Source organism: Ranitomeya variabilis, chromosome 1 (assembly GCF_051348905.1).
Source record: "Ranitomeya variabilis isolate aRanVar5 chromosome 1, aRanVar5.hap1, whole genome shotgun sequence".
NCBI lineage: Eukaryota > Metazoa > Chordata > Amphibia > Anura > Dendrobatidae > Ranitomeya > Ranitomeya variabilis.
In genome coordinates this window covers 695,403,820-695,423,755 of record NC_135232.1, presented here as the reverse complement: position 1 = coordinate 695,423,755, position 19,936 = coordinate 695,403,820, and positions in this window count along the sequence as shown.

The following is a 19,936-nucleotide window of genomic DNA, read 5'->3' as shown; positions in this document are numbered from 1 at the left end:
GGTAAAGGATAAGGATCAGTTATATGACATAGAATAATGGTTTAGCTTTAGATACAAGATAGGACTCGGAACAGTGCAGTGGAGGGCACAGTAGATTCAGAAAGTGGATATAGTATGGGAGTGGTTATAGTATTTGGGAACAGCCCCAACATTGGAGGGGCAGGGGTAACATAGTAACATAGTTATTAAGTTTGAAGGAAGACTTTAAGTCCATCAACCCATAGCCTAACCTAACATACCCTAACATGTTGATCCAGAGGTAGACAAAAAAACCCATGTGGCAAAGAGTAAGCTCCACATTGGGGAAAAAAATTTGTTCCCAACTCCACATACGGCAATCAGACTAGTTCCCTGGATCAACGCCCTATCAAGGAATCTAGTATATATACCCTGTAACATTATACTTTTCAAGAAAGGTATCCAGTCCCCTCTTAAATTTTAGTAATGGATCACTCATTACAACATCATACGGCAGAGCGTTCCATAGTCTCACTGCTCTTATAGTAAAGTATCTGCGTCTGTTATTATGCTTAAACCTTCTTTCCTCCAGACGTAGAGGATGCCCCCTTGTCCCTATCTCAGGTCTATCATTAAAAGGATCATCAGAAAGGTCTTTGTACTGTCCCCTCATATATTTATACATTAAAAAAAGATCACCCCTTAGCCTTTGTTTTTCCAAACTAAATAGCCCCAAGTGTAATAACCTATCTTGGTATTGCAGACCTCCCAGTCCTCTAATTACTTTGGTCGCTCTTTTCTGCACCCGCTCTAGTTCAGCTATGTCTTTCTTATACACCGGAGACCAGAACTGTGCACAGTATTCTAAGTGTGGTCGAACTGGTGACTTGTATAGAGGTAAAATTATGTTCCCCTCAGGAGCATCTATGCCTCTTTTAATGCATCCCATTATTTTATTTGCCTTTGTAGCAGCTGCCTGACACTGGCCACTAAATGTGAGTTTGTTATCCACCCATACTCCCAGGTCTTTTTCATTGATGGTTTAGCCCAGAGTTTAAGAATTAAGCACATAGTCATACATCTTATTACTTCTACCCAAGTGCATGACCTTACATTTATCCCCATTAAAGCTCATTTGCCCAAGCTTCTAGTTTACATAAATCATCCTGTAATATAATATTGTCCTCCTCTGTATTGATTACCCTGCAGAGTTTAGTGTCATCTGCAAATAATGAAATTCTACTCTGTATGCCCCCTACAAGTTCATTAATAAATATGTTAAAAAGAGGGCCCAATACTGACCCTTGTGGTACCTTACTGCCAACCGCGACCCAGTCCGAGTGTGCTCCATTAATAACCACCCTTTGTTTCCTATCCCTGAGCCAGCTCTTAACCCACTTACACATATTTTCCCCTATCCCCATTATTCTCATTTTATGTATCAACCTTTTGTGTGGCATCGTATCAAAAGCTTTTGAAAAGTCCATATACACTATGTCCACTGGGTTCCCTTGGTCCAGTCCGTAACTTACCTCTTCATAGAAATTGATCAGATTAGTCTGACAGGAACAGTCCCTAGTAAACCCATGTTGGCATTGGGTCATTAGGTTATTCCTCTTCAGATACTCCAGCTTAGCATCCCTTAGAATGCCCTCCAGGATTTTACCCACAGTAGAGTTTAAGCTTACTGGCCTATAATTTCCAAGTTCAGTTTTTATCCCCTTTTTGAATATTGGCACCACATTTGCTATACGCCAGTCCTGTGGTACAGACCCTGTTATTATGGAGTCTTTAAAGATTAAAAATAATGGTCTATCACTGACTGTACTAAATTCCTGCAGTACTCTGGGGTGTATTTCATCTGGGCCCAGAGATTTGTCAATTTTAGTGATTTTTAGACGCCGCCGTACTTCCTGCTGGGTTAAGCAGGTGACATTTAATTGTGAATTTTTGTTATCACTGATCATATTGTCTGCCATGGGATTTTCTTGTGTAAATACTGATGAAAAAAAGTCATTTAGCATATTGGCCTTTTCCTCATCCTCATCCACCATTTCACCCAGACTACTTTTAAGGGGGCCAACACTATCTTTTTTTAGTTTCTTACTATTTACGTAGTTAAAGAATATTTTGGGATTATTTTTACTCTCTGGCAATGAGTCTCTCTGTCTCAATTTTTGCTGCCTTGATTTGCTTTTTACAGAATTTATTTAATTTTCTATATTTATTTAATGCCTCATCACTACCTACTTCCTTTAATTCTCTAAATGCTTTCTTTTTGTCACTTATTGCGCCCCTTACAGCTCTATTTAGCCATATTGGTTTCCTCCTATTTCTAGTATGTTTATTCCCATACGGTATATACTGTGCACAGGTCCTATCCAGGATGCTAATAAACGTCTCCCATTTTCTTTGTGTATTTTTATGTCTCAGGATATCGTCCCAGTTAATTGCACCAAGATCATCTCTCATCCGTTGGAAATTTGCCCTCCTGAAGGTTAGTGTCCTTGTAACCCCTCTGCTACACATCTCATTAAAGGATACATGAAAACTTATTATTTTGTGATCACTATTACCCAAGTGACCCCCAACCCTTATATTTGATATGCGGTCTGGCCTGTTTGTTAATATTAGGTCTAGCAGTGCCCCCCTTCTTGTTGGGTCCTGAACCAGTTGTGAAAGGTAATTGTCTCTCATATAGTGTTGAGCATTCCGATACCGCAAGTATCGGGTATCGGCCGATACTTGCGGTATCGGAATTCCGATACCGAGATCCGATACTTTTGTGGTATCGGGAATCAGAATCGGAAGTTTCCAGTGTATGGTTCCCAGGGTCTGAAGGAGAGGAAACTCTCCTTCAGGCCCTGGGATCCATATGAATGTGTAAAATAAAGAATTAAAATAAAAAATATTGATATACTCACCTGTCCGGAGGTCCCTGGACATCACCGCTGGTAACCGGCAGCCTTCTTTGTTTAAAATGAGCGCGTTCAGCACCTTCCATGACGTCACGGCTTCTGATTGGTCGCGTGCCGCTCATGTGACCGCCACGCGACCAATCACAAGCCGCGACGTCATCCCTCAGGTCCTAAATTCCCTTCTAGGAATTTAGGACCTGAGGCAGAGGCGTAGCTAGGGTTTTGGTCCAGGGGGGGCGAAGCTTCTGAGTGGGCCCCTAACCAGGTAACCTTGATTACAACTCGATGACGCCCCCTAATAGTGGAGGAGACCTCAGCAGATGACCGCGCTATTACTGAAGATAATCTCTATATAACGACCAACATGGATATTACCGCCATATGGTCAGTGGTAAATACCAGCCCTTCAGAACATATAAGAGATCACAGCACAGTTACAGATGGTGACTTACCGTTGACGTTCTTTATGATGGAATCGTCACTTTTCCCGTCTTTTCCATCTGGCCCAGACCGACATGACAACTTCTTCCGGCAAGGACTCAGCTGCAGGGAATACAACAAAGACACATTTCTCTTCTCACATTCCAGCCATCACCATCTATTCCCAACCTGCACAAACTCCTCATCCTGCTGATACCCCAACACTGAGCCGCTGCTGCCATATGTGTCCCTATTACTGCACCTGATACCCCAATACTGAGCCGCTGCTGCCGTATGTGTCCCTATTACTGCACCTGATACCCCAATACTGAGCCGCTGCTGCCGTATGTGTCCCTATTACTGCCCCTGATACCCCAATACTGAGCCGCTGCTGCCGTATGTGTCCCTATTACTGCCCCTGATACCCCAATACTGAGCCGCCGCTGCTGCCGTATGTGTCCCTATTACTGCTCCTGATACCCCAATACTGAGCCGCTGCTGCCGTATGTGTCCTTATTACTGCTCCTGATACCCCAATACTGAGACTCTGCTGCTGTATCTGTCCCTATTACTGCCCCTGATACCCCAATACGGAGCCGCTGCTGTCATATGTGACCCTATTCCTGCACCTAATACCCCAATACTGAGCCGCTGCTGCTGTATCTGTCCCTATTACTGCCTCTGATACCCCAATACTAAGCCGCTGCTGCCGTATGTGTCCTTATTACTGCACCTGATACCCCAATACTGAGCCGCTGCTGCCCTATGTGACCCTATTACTGCACCTACTCTGTGGTTCTCTGTACCCTCTAAATTCTAAAGCATCCCTCTATAATGTAGTAATGCCGGGTGCAAGTGCCGTAGAAAACAGAGCCCACATTTTGCCCCCTAGAAAATAATAATGCCCTCTGTGTGCCCCTTTGATAGTCACAGTAACCTGAGTTCCCCTATTACAATAAGTGCCCACTTTACATTTAATAATGACCTGAGTCTCCCCCCTGTACAGCTCACCTATACACAGTATAATGCCCCCTAACTGTATAGTACCACCCACACAGTATACTGACCCATTAGTAGCCTTCAAACTGTTTGATGGCTCCAACACTGTAATCCCCACACTGTATGATGGCCCCATAGATAACCTCCATATAGTATAATGTGCCAGATAGTCCTCAATATAGCACAAGGCAGCACCCCTATAGGCAGACCCTGTAGTATAAGGCAGCACCCCCCATAGGCAGATCCAGTAGAATAAGGCAGCACCCCCCAAAGGCAGATCCTGTAGAAAAAGGCAGTACTCCCCCCGCATAGGCAGATCCTGTATATAAGGCAGCACTCCCCCCCCCATAGGCAGATCCTGTGTATAAGGCAGCACTCCCCCCTATAGGCAGATCCTGTGTATAAGGCAGCACTCCCCCCTATAGGCAGATCCTGTGTATAAGGCAGCACCCCCCTGCATAGGCAGATCCTGTAGAATAAGGCAGCACTCCCCCCTTATAGGCAGATCCTGTATATAAGGCAGCACTACCCCCCATAGGCAGATCCTGTGTATAAGGCAGCACTCCCCCCCTATAGGCAGATCCTGTATATAAGGCAGCACTCCCCCTATAGGCAGATCCTGTGTATAAGGCAGCACTCCCCCCCTATAGGCAGATCCTGTAGAATAAGGCAGCACTCCCCCCTATAGGCAGATCCTGTATATAAGGCAGCACTCCCCCCCTATAGGCAGATCCTGTGTATAAGGCAGCACTCCCCCCTATAGGCAGATCCTGTGTATAAGGCAGCACTCCCCCCTATAGGCAGATCCTGTAGAATAAGGCAGCACTCCCCCCTTATAGGCAGATCCTGTATATAAGGCAGCACTACCCCCCATAGGCAGATCCTGTGTATAAGGCAGCACTCCCCCCCTATAGGCAGATCCTGTATATAAGGCAGCACTCCCCCCTATAGGCAGATCCTGTGTATAAGGCAGCACTCCCCCCTATAGGCAGATCCTGTAGAATAAGGCAGCACTCCCCCCTATAGGCAGATCCTGTATATAAGGCAGCACTCCCCCCTATAGGCAGATCATGTGTATAAGGCAGCACTCCCCCCTATAGGCAGATCCTGTGTATAAGGCAGCATTCCCCCCTATAGGCAGATCCTGTAGAATAAGGCAGCACTCCCACCTATAGGCAGATCCTGTATATAAGGCAGCACTCCCCCCCTATAGGCAGATTCTGTGTATAAGGCAGCACTCCCCTCTTATAGGCAGATCCTGTATATAAGGCAGCACTCCCCCCCTATAGGCAGATCCTGTGTATAAGGCAGCATTCCCCCCTTATAGACAGATCCTGTATATAAGGCAGCACTCCCCCCTTATAGGCAGATCCTGTATATAAGGCAGCACTCCCCCCCTATAGGCAGATCCTGTGTATAAGGCAGCACTCCCCCCTTATAGACAGATCATGTATATAAGGCAGCACTCCCCCCTATAGGCAGATCCTGTGTATAAGGCAGCACTCCCCCCTTATAGGCAGATCCTGTATATAAGGCAGCACTCCTCCCCTATAGGCAGATCCTGTGTATAAGGCAGCACTCCCCCCCCTATAGGCAGATCCTGTATATAATGCAGCACTCCCCCCCATAGGCAGATCCTGTGTATAAGGCAGCACTCCCCCCTTATAGACAGATCCTGTATATAAGGCAGCACTCCCCCCCTTATAGGCAGATCCTGTATATAAGGCAGCACTCCCCCCCTATAGGAAGATCCTGTATATAAGGCAGCACTCCCCCCCTATAGGCAGATCCTGTGTATAAGGCAGCACTCCCCTCCCCATAGGCAGATCCTGTATATAAGGCAGCACTCCCCCCCTATAGGAAGATCCTGTATATAAGGCAGCACTTCCCCCCTATAGGCAGATCCTGTGTATAAGGCAGCACTCCCCCCCCCTTATAGGCAGATCCTGTATATAAGGCAGCACTCCCCCCCTATAGGAAGATCCTGTATATAAGGCAGCACTTCCCCCCCTATAGGCAGATCCTGTGTATAAGGCAGCACCCCCCCCCCTATAGGCAGATCCTGTATATAAGGCAGCACTCCCCCCTTATAGGCAGATCCTGTAGAATAAGGCAGCCCCCCCGGCAGATCAAGCAGCCCCCATATAAAACACAGTAAAGAAATACTCACCTCTCTTCCTCCTTGTTCCAGCGGCGCTCCCTACTCCCGCTCATCTGACAGCGGGCGCTGGGCGGTGACGTCATCCCGCCTGCTGTCAGACAGTGATGGTGGGGGATGATGGGAGGAGCGCAGCGCAGCGCTCCTTCCCTCATGACTGCGGTGAGCTGTATAGGCTAGATGCCGATACAGCTCACCGTGCAATGACAGGCGGGGGGCCCACTGCTGGCACCGGGCCCCCGCCGCCTGCTCAGGGGCCCCATAGCGGCAGAGCAGGGGATCGATTCTCCCTGCTCTGCCGCAGAATGTAACTGCATCGGCGCGCTGCGAGCGCCGATGCAGTTACAGTAGCGTAGCTCCGGGTGGGCCCCCTCAGAGCGCGGGGCCCGGGGCGATGGCCCCCTCTGCCCTCCCGGTAGCTACACTACTGACCTGAGGGATGACGTCACGGCTTCTGATTGGTCGCATGGCAGTCACATGAGCGGCACGCGACCAATCAGAAGCCGTGACGTCATGGAAGGTGCTGAACGCGCTCATTTTAAGCAAAGAAGGCTGCCGGTTCACAGCGGTAAGGTCCAGGCTGCGTCAGAGAGGTGAGTATATCAATATTTTTTATTTTAATTCTTTATTTTACACATTAATATGGATCCCAGGGCCTGAAGGAGAGTTTCCTCTCCTTCAGACCCTGGGAACCATCAGGGATACCTTCCGATACTTGAGTCCCATTGACTTGTATTGGTATCGGGTATCGGTATCGGATCAGATCCGATACTTTGCCGGTATCGGCCGATACTTTCCGATACCGATACTTTCAAGTATCGGACGGTATCGCTCAACACTACTCTCATAGTTGTCAAAAACCGATTACCTTTGCTGGAACTGCAGGTTTCTGTTCCCCAATCTATTTCAGGGTAGTTGAAGTCCCCCATAATAATGACTTCTCCTTGAGTCGCAGCTTCATCTATTTGCTTTACGAGAATATTCTCCGTTGCTTCCACTATTTTTGGAGACTTATAACTAACCCCTATCAGTAATTTATTATTTTTCCCCCCTTCCCTTATCTCCACCCAAAGGGACTCTACATTTTCATTAGATTCACCTATATTATCACGCAGGATGGGTTTTAAGGATGATTTTACATATAGACACACATCTCCCCCTTGCTTATTTGTTCGGTCATTTCTGAACAGACTATAGCCCTGCAAGTTAACAGCCCAGTCAAGGCTCTCATCCAGCCATGTTTCAGATATCCCCACCATGTCATAATTATGCTCCAACAACATTAATTCAAATTCGTCCATTTTGTTGGCGAGGCTTCTGACATTAGTATACATGCACTTTATGTATCTCTCTGTACCTCTATTCTTTCTTAAATTATTAATTGTACTAACCCCACCCCTCATGCCACCGCCACCCCCAACTTCCTTATTTGTGCCCAGGTCTCTATCTGCACTATCTTCCCCTCCTATAAAATGAATACTCTCCCCCCAATCCCTAGTTTAAACACTCCTCCAACCTTCCAGCCATTTTCTCCCACAGCACAGCTGCGCCATTGAGGTGCAGCTCGTCCCTAGCATAGAACCTGTAGCCAACTGAGAAGTCGGCCCAGTTCTCCAGGAACTCAAACCCCTCCTTCCTACACCAATTCTTGAGCCACTTATTAACCTCACTAATCTCCTGTTGCCTCTCTGGTGTGGCACGTGGTACAGGCAGTATTTCGGAAAATACCACATTGGAGGTCCTTGCTTTCAGCTTGTAGCCTAATTCCCTGAAATCATCTTTAAGGACCTTCCACCTACCTCTAACTTTGTCATTTCGTGCCAGTGTGCACCATGACTGCTGGGTCCTCACCAGGGGAACACTTCCTGATTTAGATTAGATGAGGAGATTAGGTAAGAGTAGAGAGAGAGCAGATGTTCAAGGCCACAGGGCTGGAGATCACAGGAGATCACAGATGATGTGGGCAGCATGAGAATGGCCGCAACAAACTTCTGTGACCTTTCCCTTACATCTGGGGCCTACAGCCCAAACTAGGCTTGGAGGAGATGTGGAGCTGGGTGGAGTATCCCAGGAGCCAGAAGTGCCAGAGGGCAGAGGCATAGCTCAGGCTTAAAATACTGTAACCATGACAACTTATAGTGCTGTAACTACAATTGAACTTTGACTGCTCAGTAAAGTAAAAGTGTTTAAAAAGGACAACATTCCTTCTGTTAAATGTGTGTCTGTTCCTGGATCCGAGATTGTGGAGACAGTAGAGGCCTCCAGCCAAAACATGAGTGTTATACATTACATCCATAGCACAAGGGAAATTGGACACTATTTACTTGTTGGGTGTCAGGGTGTGAGAACACAGCAGCCCCTCGTCCACGACTACCGCCCTGTGCACCTTACAATATTCCAACTTTGTTGACCAGTTTGGGGAGGCCCTCTTATATGCCCAGAGCACAAATAAAGTCCAGAAAGGCAAAGTTGGGGGAGTTTGATATCAAAAAGCTTGACTGGCTTCAATTCAATCTAATGCTAATAATCCATTGGATGAATGGTCAAAAAAGTCCAAGCAGATCCCTCCAAAATCTTATAGAAAGCCATCCCAGAAGAGTGTGATCTGCTATAGCTGCAAAGGGATTGACTCCCATTTGACTCCCATATAAATGTCTCTTGATGTAGAATGGAAGGTCATAAAAGCTTCTGTATGTGTAATGTGGGGGTGTACCAGTGCTATTGTCCATATAGTGTACCTACATATGAGATAGATGGAGATATAAATATGAAATAGATGGATGGATAGATACTGTAGATATGAGATCATGTTGCCACAAGATCCACTTTTGTGAGACCAAGTAATGACTAATTACTAATGTAAAATTTCTGTTTAAAGTAATATAATTTCAGATCTCATGGTGACATCATTTCTTGGTGCGGTGGTTTAATCAGTAAATGTGCTGTGTCTGGGTAATAAGCATGCGGTCAATAGTAAACATGCAGCATGTGAAATCCTGGTAATTAATCAGTGGTCTTAGTAATCAGTCTATGGGTAAAAAGTCATCAATCAGCTATAAGCAATTTCTGCTCTTCAGGAAGATTCATGTTATTAGTTGTAGAAATGTCTTACTTGTGACATGAAATCATTCGGAGGCTTCTCTAGAGCAAGTTATTGTAAATTTAGATCATTGTGTCATATGAAATACTGCAGCTTCCTACATAAACTGGATGCGATGAGACAGGTCACAGACAGCAAGCAATGTTTACCGACGCAACCAATAAGAAGGCACCGATTAAATGCAATATGGCCGCCATAATCTAATTGGGTTCACTGGTTTTATTTTAGAGGGATTGTCTAAATTAAGTTACGGTATTTCAAAAAGGTTTTCTATCAGAGAATGCTGAATACATAAGGGAGGTTCAGGAACACCAGCTGAAGTTAGTGTAATGAATAAGAGAGGTAAATAAATGAGAAAACCTCTTCCTCTGGATGACCCATCATGTCTGCATAAGACATAGACAGTCCAGTGACTTCATTCAAAACAGTCTAATGCTTTATTTATGTGGGGGTGCAGATGGGTACTTGAACACTTGATGCTTGCTTCCCCCCCACTGGATACAGCTGATATTAGGGATTCCAGCTGTAGGAAATCTCATGGCTATTTCTGGACTACTTCTGGACTGTCCATAGACTTTAAACATCTGTGTGGGCTTCATTTTACTCTGCACTGACGTTCTAAAACGTAAATGCAGTAAATGTGTAAGCAGCTTGCAGGAGATTGTGCAGCGGCAGGGAGCTGGCTTTCAGACACAGCCAGACTCCGCATAGAGAAGGCAGAGAGAGAGCTAATTACTCGCTCTGCAGTCCTGATAGCTCTATACACAGCACTGATTAGGCAGCGTTTAAAGTCCCTTGGACCTAGCAACCATGTGATCTATGGGTGTGAGAAGGTAACAGGAGCTGTTGGGTCCTTAGTTAGCTCTGCCATGCAGACAAAAGGCTGAATTACCATTTTAACTGAGGCTAATATACCTGCCCTAGTTACAGGAGAATGCAGCAAAAAGAAAATGTATTAAGATGTTAAAATGCCCCCCCAAAAGGTATTTTAACCCCTTTACGACATGCACCGTACATATATGGCACATGACATGACGGGTCTTCCCTTTGATGTGGGCTCCAGCACTGAACCCACATCTTTTCCAGCACATGTCAGCTGACTTGAACAGCTTATATGTGCCCCTAAAAGTTACAGTGGAATCGCTATCCACCTGTTAACCTGTTAAATGCCGCTGTCAAGTTCTGATCGGCTCACGTGTCACATGACCGCGGATCGCTGATGGGCTGACATGACAGCCCAGGGTCTGCGGCAGATCCCTGTGTTTGTCATAACCGGATTGCTATGAGCAATGCCCAGCTTATAGCAAGTGAGCATTTCTGCTACTAAGAGCACGGCTGAAGCCCCGCTCTGTGTAGCACAAGTGATAGCGACCGGATGCTTCTAGTCTCCCATGGAAAAAAAATAAAAGTTTAAATTACCCCCATATGCCCCATTCAAAACAAAACAATTAAAAAATAAAAAATACACATTTTTGGTATCGCTGAGTTTAGAATAGCCCGATCTATCAATATATAGAAAATATTATTCTGATCGGTAACCAAACGGCACGTTTTTTGCAATTTCACCGCACTTGGATTTTTTCCCATTTTCCTGTACACTATATCGTAAAAAAAAAGCCCTCACATGGCCATATTAACGGAAAAATAAAAAAGTTATGGCTCTGGGAAGAAGAGGAGCAAAAAACAAAAGGGCAAAAATAAAAACGGGCTGCGGCGTGAAAACACAGTGTGAAAAATAAAATAAAAACACAGTGTGTAAAATATAATAAAACACAGGGTGTAAAATAAATAAAAAATATAAAAGCCCAAGAGAAAAAAAGTCTTCAAAATTGAAAGTCTGAATCATTCCTAGCCCTGCCAATGTTGGAAAGCAAATATGCATACAATTTTAGAATGTTTTTTAGTGCTCGTTTGTGGTCGTATACAAATTAAATATGTGAAAAATAGACACATTTTCCTATTTTTCTTTACATTTTTCTCCGGTATTAGCACCAAAAAAGAAAGACTAAAAATGCTATATAAAAATTCCTTCCAAAGACCTTACACAGGACCAAGGAGGGCACTCACTGCTGGTGGAAGATAGGCGATTCCGACACCTAGATAGGAAAGGGTTCTTTATAGTTAGAGCTGACAGCATGTAGGGTGATACAAAGTTAAAGGAAGTTACTAGCGCAGTATTCTTTTTAGGATTTTACTAAAATGTTCCCTATGTATTTCATGTCAGTCTTCCTTTAGTTAAGTTTCATATTTCAAAACTTTTTTTCTAGTGATACCTCACTTTAGGATAACTGTCCAAAACTACAGTGAAAAATGGTCTTCAAGAGTGTGGCAATTTCAAGGAAGAAGAAAAACTTTTTTTTAATGTCACTGGAATATCTGGTCTAGTTTGGGGTGGTGTCATCTAAAAAAATCCTGATCTTTTGGGTTTTTTTTGTTGCATTTTTCAGTAACCCGAAGTTCAATTTTGCTGCTATCATGCAAGCATGAACAATGTGCAAGGTGTTAGGCCACCAATGCAAAACATATGTGAAATCATAAAATATTTTTGGAAAAAAAGGTCAATTTGAGCAAATAATTTTGTGGAAAAAAGATTTTTATGTGTGGAAAAAATAGTGACTAGTCTGAACAAAAAAGTTCATATGAGTTCAGGAAAAAATACACATTTGCAAATGTAAACATAGAAGGGGGAGTTGAATTGGTCGGGCTTAGTTTACCTAAGACATTGGCAGAGCAAAGAATTGGTCAGCATAGTTTACCTAAGACATTGGCAGAACATTGAATTGGTCGGGTATTGTTCAATTTCACACATTGGTCAGGCAATGTTTACTTTCACACATATGACTAATTTAAGTAAACTGTACTAATCCCAACTGCCCAGCTAATGTGAGGACTAGGGATGGATGAACCTGAACTGTAAAGTTCTGGACCCTTACTGAACACATAGTGTTCGGTCACAAGGTCCCGACACGGGTTTCCATGGGAAACCCGTGTTACAGTTTGGGTCCAGTTCGGGTCCAGGGCCTGTAAAAGAAAGCATAAAATTAATAATAAACATTATAAATATTATACTTACCTGTCCAGCGACGCGTCCTCTCGTCACCGCACGAACACTGCCGGAAAAAGGCGAAGACTGCTGAGTGCAGTGAATACAGCAGGAAAGTAATGAGCGGCCCCGGAAGCAGATGTGGCCAGGAGACAGCGGGACTGGAGGACGCGTCGCTGGATAGGTAAGTATAATATTTATAATGTTTATCATTAATTTTATGCTTTCTTTTACATCCTTCCCCACCCAATCTCATATCTGTAAAGTCCAAGCTCGTGGTTCGGACGCAAGTTCGCGTCATTTCTGACCCTGAACTGGAACTTCACAAAAAAACTTGGGCGAACCTGCCCATCCTGATCATCGGGGGGTTCGCCCATCACTAGTGAGGACACTAAGACATTTTGTTGTACACTTTATACAGGTTTAAGCTGTACCAGCTTTTTTCACTAAATGTGCTGCAAAAACAGATGCCAACATTTCCTGCTGCTTTTTTTCACTTACTCATTGCTTTCTATGGGTTAAAAAACACTGCACAAATTCTGAAAGAATTGACATCCTGCAGTTTTACAAAAAAGCAGCAGTTCTCCAATTCAGTCTGGAAAAATAGCCAATATGTGTGCGTGAGATTTCCGAAATCTCATAGCTTTTGCTGGTATTGTAAAAAGCAGCTTTTAATTTGCATAAAAGCAGCAAAAAAATACAAAGTGTGAACATAGCCTAACACATCAGTGTGCTGGACTATCCTGAATGAGATTTGCTCTTTGTAGTCACTGTCTGCTTTAATAAAAGAGGATCTAGCACCTCCACCCAATACTGACTCTGAATCCCATAATCGGGAGTACAGGGCCGAGAAAAATTCCCTTTAAAATTAAGCTAATTTAGAGAGCACTGTGCCTTCATTGTGTCTGTAGATCATGAAGATTCATGCCTAGAAGCTCAGTTTGATGCCAATTGGAAATAATTGATTTCTCTCGTAATAAAAAAAAAGCTGCAAGCCTTATTAATTAGGGAAACATCTAATGAATTTAATGGCAACCTGATTAGCCAGAAAAAAAATACAGAAAAATATTTCAACTTTGAATGTGTCACTTCTTACGCTCGTACTCTGTATGACAATTCATCATTTACCACAGCAGAATAAAAAAATGCCAACTAAATGGACCGATCTGATGTACCCGGGGATGAGCAAATACTTCCAATCAGCAAAAGGAATCTGGAGAGTTCTCCGTGACAAATTAACAAATCAAGATTGAGCTGGAAATAAATGTCACGCAGAGTGGAAGCGCCGGCGCTCTCCCAGAATCAGTAGCAAACCGAACACTTCTGTCCTGATTGGCGGTATATAATGTATATAGAGCAGGACATAGATAGAAATGACAGCACTTGTACTAGCATTAAAGTGGAACATCAGACTAAATAGAAGTTACTGAAATACATCGCTTGTAAAGTTACAAATATTTTTATTTTATGTTCTTAAAGGAACACTAAACCTAGAAGTGACTGATTAAAATTGACTAGAAATATAATCATCCTCACTATTTGTTAGTCTGTGGGATTTTCTAGATCGTCCTGGAACAATCAGTCTTGTAAAAATCCTTCAGAGAGCAAGATGATAAATCTCCTGCTGATCAGTTCCATCTTTGGCTGAAGCCTTACTAGCAGGGGGGTAGGGCTTAACGATCTTTTATCTTACTACAGGCAAAGCAGAAGGGAGAGGCTTCTGCTGCAGGTGGTTGTCTTACCGCCATACACAGGACAGAGGAGTGGGAGAAAGACTGCGCTCCTGAGACACAAATATTTTATATGTATTTCTCAGTTCTAATTTACAATATAAAATTATAGAATAGGAGATTACACCTCTTCCTTATGTGACCAATTTTAATTTCACAATTTTCCTCCCCCTCGTTCAAGAATCGGATCCTTTTTATTATTGCATTTACATATGAGGACTTGCAGTTTTGATTCATATATTACCATACAATGTTATTAAAAACAAGAAAAAAATGTATCCCAGTGGATGAAATGGTGAAAAAAATATAATTCAGCCGTTGGATTTTTATGGCACTCATGATTTGGTAAAGATGACTGTTCAGATTGGTGTGATTATGGCGATACCAAAATTATATATACATTTTTCGTATATACTTTTTAGTGGCTAACCCACCCCCCCAGAACTTTATAAATGCATTTTGTTTATGTTCCCAAAGTCTGAGATCCATAACTTTATTATGTTTCCTTGTAATGGGGCTAATTGAGGGTTTGTTTTTTTGCGTGGCGAGCTGTAGTTTATATTGGCACCAAGTTGGGTTATGTACGATGTTTGATTGTTTTTTATTACATTTTTATGGGAAGAATCGATGACAGAAAAACAGCAAAATCACAGTCTCCAAATTAGACCTACCACTACAAATATGGTGGTGATGGAGAGGCTTTTAGTAGGCCTGCTATAGCAACCCCTCTTGTACTCACTGGTAAGATGTTTGCAGCTGCTGCAAAACATCACACCTCCTTACATTGTGTAGTGGCTTTTTTCTGCATTGCAGTTAAACTGCAATTCACTTTAATGGTGTATTGGCTCTGAACACTGTTTAATTCCTAGGCCTGCATATAACTGATTCGTTGGGGTGCAGGATGTCGACCCTAGGAGCAGACATACCATTGGTGCAACCTTTGCAGACGCAGAAAAACCCAAGAAGTAAAGAAGTCGACCTCCACCTCCAAAGCTTGAGGAAATGTCCATCTTGATGAGCTATTAGCCTGCAAAGGGCCCATAGCCTGTCTTGCACAGGTGTAGGGGGTATGATATATTACGTTTATACCTTTGCCTTTCTCTCTCTCACTCTCTCATCCCGATGCCGTATATTATCAGTGTTTGTATATTTGTTAATGTATGTTGGTACTTCTACACAACTTAGTGTATTACCACTCTCATATAATTGCACTGCTACACTGTTAGGTGTATTACCATGTCTTGTTAAATATATATATACGTTATACTGTTGTATTGTTGCTATGTATAGTATAGGGAAAGTGTAGTGTCCAATTATGGCCACTAGATGAGGTACTATAGTATTCGGGAATCTACTGTAAATAGATGGTTAATTGTAGGAGGGGCTGGTGTGTGGTAACAAGTGTGTTATGTTATGTAGAGCAGAAGGGCCTAAGCAGCCGAAGGGTCCACACAGGCTCTAGGCCCAGGACACCACAGCAGCCACGTAACATTTAAAGAGGAGAACCCAGCCATTCAGAGTCCAGAGGTGATATGGAAATTTGGTTTGGATAAATTTATCCCTGTGTGTGCTGTGGCCGTTCCCAATAAGACTGAGTATTTTGAGCGCTCAAGCAATGAGACTGCACAACATTGTTGTGTCCATAACATTCCATCAATACTGATACTTTATTGTACATACATAGTTTTATAATTGCATATAGAAAGGAGTGGTTAGGGGTTGTTAGGGGTGGTTAGTTAATTACCATATTGTCTAGCTCCTCTGTCATTGGTTATCTAAACATATATGGAATATTGTGATTAATGCACATATGAATGCTGATTAAGCAACTAAAATTGAGCTCTCTGCATCTTTCTGAATCTAGGACAGAGTTGAGACATCTGATCAGCACTTAGTACATCTGGTGTTGTTCCGCTTTTGCATGAAAAACCCCATACAATCTGTCTGGCTTATATCAGTTTATGTCAGCCATTTTAAACCATTGATTATAAACTAGCTGAGTAATATATTAGCTGTGGATATATGAGTATATATGATTATAGAGGAGTATACATACAAGTGAGATCTACAAGATATATATATTTCTATCACAAGCCCCCCTTAGATATCACTTGCCCTAATCCTAGCCTCCTGTCCCAAAGCACTGCAACTCTTTTGTGCTGCCGGTGAACTGACGCAAGCCTAACACCTGCGCCCTACTCCGTACAGACTTTTCGCAAATGGGTGGTCAGGAGATCTGTCCCTAATGGGGGTTCATTGCAATCAGTCTCTTAGTCAACAGCATGTGTAGTGAGCGGTGTGTATTCTTTATCAGGTAGGTCATCTATTTGGTCAGGCAGGGCATCCCGAACATCATTCTGGCTTGGGTGTCATCTTCTGGTAGGGGAGCTTTCTTGCAATGCGATGAGTGGATCCAAGTGGGTCTTCCCTCCAGTTTCACAGAGGTTGGTGTCATCAGCAGCACTTGAACAGGACCATCAAATCTGGGATTGAGTGGTGTTCTCCTTACAAACTTTTTTTCACCAACACCCAGTCTCCTGGCTTCAAGGAGTGCATACCGGACACTGTATCTGGATCTGGCAATGAAGAAAAAAACTCGAGAATGGATGTTAGCAAGTTTCTTGGTGAGTTCAATTACATAAGCAGACAAAGTATCATATTGCATAATCAGCTGCTGAGGGAAAGGATACCCCTAACCTGGGACTAGACCCAAACAAACTTTCATATGGTGACAGCTTTTCTGGGCCTCTGGAAATGTGCCTTACACTAAGTAGTGTGATTGGGAGTGTGTAGGCCTAAGTCTGACCCTACTGCTGACCAGATCTCTCGTGTGAGATTTGCTGTGAATGCGGGTCAAATTTGTGGCTCAAATCAAAAGGGGTCCTACTCGGATCCTATGAGGTAATGTAAATGATGCTAATGTGCAGATAATCCGATAGAAGTCTCCGGATAGTTACTTGCGGAGTGATGTCCTTCTCAGAGAATCAGATCCCATATAGTTTTATGTGGTGTTCAGATCCATATTGTGGACCGAGATGGTGCTTGTCCCTGTCTAGGGTCACTCTGCAAGTAACTATCCTGCGTTCAGCAGGTCCTTAATGGCTCCATGATGCTTCATGGTTGCTCCGCTTGCTGTGATGAAGTCCCTTGCAGCCCAGATGGGCCCAAAGTCATGTGCTATGCCATGCGAGTACCTCGAATCGGTATGCATTTTCGCAGTCTTGTCTTCTGCCATCTGGTAGGCCTTCGTCAGCGCTATCAGTTCTGCTTCCTGGGCTGACAAACTAGGCAGCAGACTTCTGGACCACAGGATCTCTTGATTGCTGGTCACTGCACAACCCATGTGGAATCTTCCTTCATCATCTGCAAATCCGGAGCCATACACGTAGAGGATCAACTCTGGTTTGGTCAGTGGCTCTTCTGCCACCTTGGGTAGTCCTGCTGTTTCCTGTTGCATGATGCTGAAGCAATCATGGTCATCCGTCCGGAGCAAATCCAGATCCCTGCAGAAGGTATCATGCAGATTTTGATCAGAATTTTTATTTGAGGGTCCATATCTGTATCCCCCCTTGGGAGTGGGAGTAGAGTGGACGGGTTGAGGACTGTGCATCTGGTGACATTGTCGGGCAGGAGTAGAGCGCACTGGAGGCGAAGATGCCTGGCGGTGGAGAGATGTTTTGGCTGAGTTTGGTTGAGGATTGCTGAGATGTCATGCAGACCCAGGATTTCCAATGGTTTTCCCAATGATGTCAGTAGTCCTGTCCAGGAGGGCGTGTGCTGCAACTGCTGCTCTCATGCGGGAGGAAGAGTCTCCCCTTGCAACTGGATCCAGGCGGGCTGAAAAGTAGTCCAAAAGTCTCTGCTTTCCCCCCTGAAGCTGCGTCAGGACTCCAGTAGCAAGGCCTTCTTTTCTCATCAAGTAGAGACGGCATGGCTTCTTGTAGTCAGCTAGGCCTAGTGCTGGCGCTGAGACTACAGAGCCTTTTAACTTCTTGAACGAGCTGAAAGCTTCATCTGTCAGGAGGAATGGGGTCACACTGACGTAATCACACCGAGGCTGCATTAGGACTCAGGCATCAGGGATCCAGTCTCTGCAATACGAAACTAGACCAATGAAGGCCTGTAGCACCTTTGGAGTTGTTGGAGGAACCATCTTCTCCACTGTGGTCTTCCGGTCATCTGTCAGGCGTTTCGCCTGGTGAGCAATACAGTGTCTCTGGAACGTAACTCGCTTCAGACACCACTGGACTTTGTTCTTTGAGACCTTTCAGTGCTGCTCCGCCAGGTAGAGTAGAAGAGACAAGAAATGGGCTTTACACGTGTCAAAGCCAACTGCACAAAGGAGTAGATTGTCCATGTATTGTAGCAGGGTTACTTCTGCTTGTTCTGTGACCCAGTTGGTGAGGACTGTGGACATTTCTTTGGTGAACTGTGGAGGGCTGTTCTGGGCCCACTGTGGCATCACTGTCCATGTGTGGTGTCCCCCCTGGTGCGTTAAGGCAAACAGGTACTGGTCATCTGGGTGAAGGGGAACACTGAAGAAAACATTAGCCAGGTCGGTCACTTTGAACACTTTTGCTGTGGCAGGCACATTTGAGAGCAGCATGTGTGCGGATTCAGTATAATTGCAGTTTCAAACACCGTAGCGTCATTCACAGCTCTCAAGTCATGTACCATTCTGAACTTGGCTGGCTCTCCTTTTACAGTCTTTTTCTTAACCGGGAAAAGTGGGGTATTGCAAGGCAATGTGCAAGAAACAATGATTCCTATTTCCAGGTAGACCTTCAGTTGGTCAGAGGCAGGTTGACTCTAGGCCTGGCCTGGGCCTTACGAGGGTACGGGGTACCTGGCTTGAGTGACACCCGTACTGGGGCAACTTGAGGTTTTTCTCACGTCCTGGGGTCCCTTAGACCATAGACTTTCTGGTACTACGTCCAGTACCTTCTTGAGTAGGCCTCATCGGTTGTTTAAGGGTCTTGTAGGGCCGCCAACATGACTCTTCTTGGGTCGGGGATGAAGAAAGTGTCACGGACCCATTTTCCTGGAACACTGTGGTTGGCTTCAGCTTCTGCAGTAGGTTCGCTCCCAGTAGGTTGAGTGGAAGGTCCTTGACACCACAAACTGGGACAGGATAGAGTGTCCTGGCTGAGTGCACACGCTCAGTGGCTTTGTAAGCTGAGAATGTCTGACTTGACCATCAATGCCCATGCGAGGCACAGAGGATTCTGATAGGCAGGTGGGATCACCGAGTTCCACAGGTGTCGTCACACTTCTGGCTGCACCACGTTGGATCTGACAACGCCATCCACTTTAAGGGTAATTTGAGGTATTGGTCCTGCAGATGGGGTTTTACATGTCAGAAGCGTAGTGTCTTGCGGACCTGGCTTGCTTGCCTCTGTCCTATGGACGGGGTACTTCACTGCTTTCTGCACTTCTTCCTTGACCTGTTTCTCTGGACCAACTCTTGGGTTGCATGGGTCCAGTCTCTTCGGGGGCGTAGGTGCAATTGGCCAAACTTGCCACAGATGTAACACTTGACACTTCTTCTGTCTTCGTAGTGTGGTTGCGCTTCCAGGTTAGTGGTCACCATGAGAGGGGCCATCCTCTGCA